This window comes from Chanos chanos, chromosome 12 (assembly GCF_902362185.1).
Source record: "Chanos chanos chromosome 12, fChaCha1.1, whole genome shotgun sequence".
In the NCBI taxonomy this organism is placed as follows: domain Eukaryota; kingdom Metazoa; phylum Chordata; class Actinopteri; order Gonorynchiformes; family Chanidae; genus Chanos; species Chanos chanos.
In genome coordinates, this window is record NC_044506.1 from 19,758,290 (window position 1) to 19,763,252 (window position 4,963).

General features: G+C 40.1%; 3 non-coding genes across 3 annotated transcripts; all 3 read right to left on the reverse strand.

The window, feature by feature from the left end:
- Positions 1 to 1,954: 1,954 nt before the first annotated feature.
- trnam-cau (transfer RNA methionine (anticodon CAU)) lies at positions 1,955 to 2,027 on the reverse strand. The gene has a single exon. It is a non-coding gene; the product is annotated as a tRNA-Met (tRNA).
- Positions 2,028 to 2,378: 351 nt separating this feature from the next.
- Positions 2,379 to 2,460, reverse strand: trnal-uag (transfer RNA leucine (anticodon UAG)). The gene has a single exon. It is a non-coding gene; the product is annotated as a tRNA-Leu (tRNA).
- A 1,201-nt stretch (positions 2,461 to 3,661) lies between these two features.
- Positions 3,662 to 3,733, reverse strand: trnag-ucc (transfer RNA glycine (anticodon UCC)). The gene has a single exon. It is a non-coding gene; the product is annotated as a tRNA-Gly (tRNA).
- Between the last annotated feature and the right edge of the window lie 1,230 nt (positions 3,734 to 4,963).

Consider the following 4,963-nt stretch of genomic DNA (forward strand, 5'->3'; position numbering starts at 1 on the left):
TACTCACTCATTATTTGAAAAATCTGCATTATGGTGATCTTGTAAAGATAATAAATACCCATTTATAATATAGAGGGCACACAGCTTACAGTAAAAAAGAAACCAGAGTATGTAGGTACAAAGCTTTTTTTTTCGCACACAGAAACAAATTGATCATGAAACGACCAAAACTGAAAAGCTGCCACTGTCAAGTGTCGGCATATCAAACATCAAACAAAGTGGCATCTAAAAATTGATCATAACAAAAAATAGGTTTAAATAACAAACAGGCTAACATATGCCTTGTATTTTTATCTTTTTACATTAAGATGAATCCCTACAAGCTATAAATGAAAGGCAATATGGAATAAACCGTATTCGTTAAACGATTCCTTAACATTACATAAGATGAACGTTTTAATGCCATGAAGTGCAGAACAACATCAACAAAAAGTAGAATAAAATGCAGGCTTACAACAACATTTTGGATGAAATAGAATGGGATAAACCTAATAAATAACAAATAAATAACTGCAGAGAGACTTAATGGGCTCTTAGCACTGTTGATAGGCCTAATCTTTTGACTACACAATTTCACAATGTCGGCAAATCAAATTAAATCGACTAAAATTACCTGTGTCTGCTGATCACTTGATTATTTTCAAACTGTGTTTGAGCATGCGGTAAAGTGCAGAGCAACATCCATGCAAAAAAACAAACGAAAAATATAGAATTAAATTAGAATGGAATAAGCCTGCCTAAATAGATTAAAAATAAATACAAGAACAGATAAAATAACGAAATAAAAGTCAGAATCAAGTAGGTCATCAGAAGGTGAATAACAAATATTTTTTTAGAGATAGATTGAAAGCGCATGAGTTATTTTCAAATTTTTATTAACAATATTATTAATGGGCTGATATTTATACTAAAATAGGCTATATATATCAAGATTTATTGGGAGAAACCAGAAAATCAGACCTTTTGCACCCCCATACAGCTGGAATGGAATGATTCTTGTTTCATAGCCACATTTTGCGACGCTTCAACTGTGAGATTGGCAGTCGAATCAGGATCCTTAGATGGAATCGTCGAATAATCAACTATTCGGGGTCACCCCTATATATTAATATTGTGTGGGGGTCTGAAATGAGCTTATATTGCAAACTCCCTACAAACCTTCTTTTACCATTCTCATTGTAATGGGAATCAATATATGGAAGACACCGATATCTAAGTTGGCATTCACATTTAGCACAAAGAACTGAACTGAGGAATTTGATTACATGACAAATACAAACAGGATTTCTATATGAGAAGAAATGGTGTCTCTGATCAAATTAATGGAAATTAATGAGACATTAGTGAACAAAGATTTTACAGAAGGCTTATTTAACAAATGCATATTTCCAAGATACCCTTACGACTGACTGTCTCGGATCATAACATTCTGCTGTCTTCAGTACCACACAGTGTGTGATTAAGATTAAGCGACTGACACACTAACTACTGTGTTAACAAGGCCGAGAACAGCAAAGGGACAGCATACCCAAACAACAGCACTACACCCCACCCCACCCCTATCGCATGTCATCTTTGCTAAATATCCTGAGAAGCGTCAAGAGTCCAAGTTTCTCATAACCCTAAGTTACCAGGAAAATGCTAGCTGCATGCAATGCTGTTGCAAAAAGCATCAAAACTCTCAGATGACTTCCATGTTGGAGTGTGACCATGCCAAAACTCAGGCAAATGGCCATTTGTGGTCCAATGTGCAGGGTTAGAGTTTTACAACAAATACAGGTTTATGTTAAGATAGCTTGTCTGAGGCAGGATAACAGAACTAATACATAGTAAATTTATCAGCAGCTATGCTCACCACCCTTCCACCAATGTTGAGACCTGTGTGCTACAAGGTCTTCATTGTGCTTTGCAAGTCACTGGGCAGCCACCAGAATGGATCCATGTTAAAAGGACCTGCCCCGTGTGAGGATCGAACTCACGATCTTCAGATTATGAGACTGACGCGCTACCTACTGCGCTAACGAGGCTGTCGTGTGTTAGCTGCCCATCAGGGAGCAATCTCGCAACAGGAAACGTCAACACTCCCAGATAAGTGCGCAACCCAATGTTAAAACCAAAGCAAATGGCCACTATGTACTCAGCTTCACGTGGACACTCAAGGCATCAAGCAGACGAGACAGGGTTACAAGGAAGTAGATAGGCAGTCCGCTGGCAAAAGGATACCTTCCAAGGCTCAGGCGCCACGGACTATATTATAGTTTTGCAAGATTAGTGCATAGAAATACTTGGCAGTGGTGGAACTCAAACCCACAACCCTGAAGTGTTAACCCAGCACCTTCAATACCACCCCTTTACAAGTGGTAATGAAGGCAACGCAATGGCAGCGGTGGGATTCGAACCCACGCCCCCAAAGGGACTGGAGCCTAAATCCAGCGCCTTGGACCGCTCGGCCACGCTACCTGCGCCAGCCCTTGGACTCACCTCTGACACATTCTGGACAATTTTTGGGACAAGCTTTGATTCTCGGGGACCCTGGGGAACTGCCATGGTAGTCTTTACCAGCTGTGACACATTTTGCACACTTTTTGGAAAAAGGCCCCTGTAGCTCTTTTCCACTAGGACGGTACTGGTGCCCGTGCATGTGCCGGTGTGAAGCCAGTGCTGCCTTGGTGCCTTTTGAGAACTGGCCCGCATTTCCACAGGTTTGGGAACTGAACGAAAGTTTGGGTCATTTCCGTGGGGAAAAAATAATGTCGGACAGAATGCATCTGCTTGCTTTTTATAAATGGACTTATTCGCTAGGCTTCCACACACCTCACGAACTTTGCCCTAAAACTTTTCGCTCTGGGGGCGTCAGAAAATGGTTTTAGTTCCAGGGTTGAGAAAGAAAGTTATAAGTAATGTTGTTAACACTGTGCTACATTACAGACAAATAAAAAATTCAACCTAATAAATAACAAATAAATAACTGCAGAGAGACTTAATGGGCTCTTAGCACTGTTGATAGGCCTAATCTTTTGACTACACAATTTCACAATGTCCGCAAATCAAATTAAATTGACAAAATTACCCGTGTCTGCTGATCACTTGATTATTTTCAAACTGTGTTTGAGCATGCGGTAAAGTGCAGAGCAACATCCATGCAAAAAAACAAACGAAAAATATAGAATTAAATTAGAATAGAATAAGCCTGCCTAAATAGATTAAAAATAAATACAAGAACATGAGCCTTTAAAAAAAAAATTTGGAATAAGCTCCAACACCCCCCGTGACCCTAATTAGGATAAATGGCTTTGAAAGTGAGTGAGTTAGTGAATATTAGACCAAATACTAATATCACTCAGTTATAACCATAAACTTATTTAAGACTCTGAAATCAGTTGAGTTACAGGTACTCTGAAAAATTCCATTTACAGCTCTGCTTGATCACTGAAACTAGATATTATTAATAATAACTCGTCATTACTATTATGTTAGATTCAATTCGAGCATTAATAATGTAACCAGTACAATAACTCCTTGAATTAAATTCTCCTTGATAATTAAGTTTCTGGATCACTAGATTCAGTAAGATAGGAAATGTTTCATCCTGTACTCAGAGTACAGAAAATTACAACAATCAAGCACAAGGCCTCAACAAGTGGAGGGAATGAAGCGTAACTGCGTTGGCTGGGAATCGAACCCGGGTCAACTGCTTGGAAGGCAGCTATGCTCACCACTATACCACCAACGCTGAAGCAAGTATCTTCCAAGGACATCATTGTAGGTTCCAGCACTTCACAAGCCAACTGGTAGGCAGGGTAGCCACAACCTTGTAGACAAGTCGCTGGGCTGCCCCCCAGATGAGTGGTTTACATTAAAAGGCTCTGCACTGATCCATGTGATGATCAAACTCAAGTTATAAGACTGACGGACTACCTTCTGCACTGACGAGGCTGAAGATCACACAATGACCCATTTAAAATGTTTATCAGAACCAACAGCTAAGTGTCTCAGAAAAGACTAAAAATCACAGGCACCTCTAAATAAAACTACATTCATTTATAAGATAACTTCTTCAAGCCCACAGCTGCCTCCAAACATGTGCTTATCCAGGATTTGAACCCAGGACTTCTCGCCCTTAAGGCAAGAATCATACCCCTAGACGAACAAGCCAACTGCATGCAAAACATATACAAGGTATATGATGGACAGTATTCCCCTTTGTGTACATGGCTGATCTTTGAGGCTCACTGAAAAGGTACATTAGTCTCTTTCTATTTGCCACTGCATACCAAGACTTCTTTCCATAGGAAGATCACTGGATTCCAGATCAAGTCTTTGACCTCTTATACTCTGCCTGCTTGTGGGATGGACATTTGGACAGTTCTACTGTTGATCCATTGAGCAAACTGTTTCAAGCTCCTTGCACAACATTACAGCATCAGCTTCTGTGGCCACACACTTTAAGCAGTCATCCACATAGAAATGATGCTTAATTGTTGCCACTGTTTCGGGTGAGAAGAGGTCTTTGAAATCCTCAGCAGTTTGTCTTAATGGCAAAACATGCACAACTTGGTGAAGATGTTGCCCCAAACAGGTGCACAGTCATTCTATATTCTATATTCTCTATATTCTATAAAGGCAACTGGGTCTTGGGGGAAGTGCAAGAGAACACCCAACCGGTTACTAGTGAGGTTTGGACCCTGAATCAGTTTATTAATCAGAGATGTTCCCTGAAAGGATGCCGAGCAATCAAACACTACTCTCAGGGGGGCCTTTTTTGGATGGTGCACTTCATGAAGTGGAATGTACCACACCTTTCCACTTTTCTTTTCTAGCCCCTCAGATGGCACGTGGCCCTCTTTGACCACTCCTTCTAAAAAGGCTGTGTATTCCTTATGATATTATTTGTTCATCTCGGATTTTCTTTTAACGGACATAACACGCTGCTGTGCCTACTGATAGTTCTTTGACATCATTA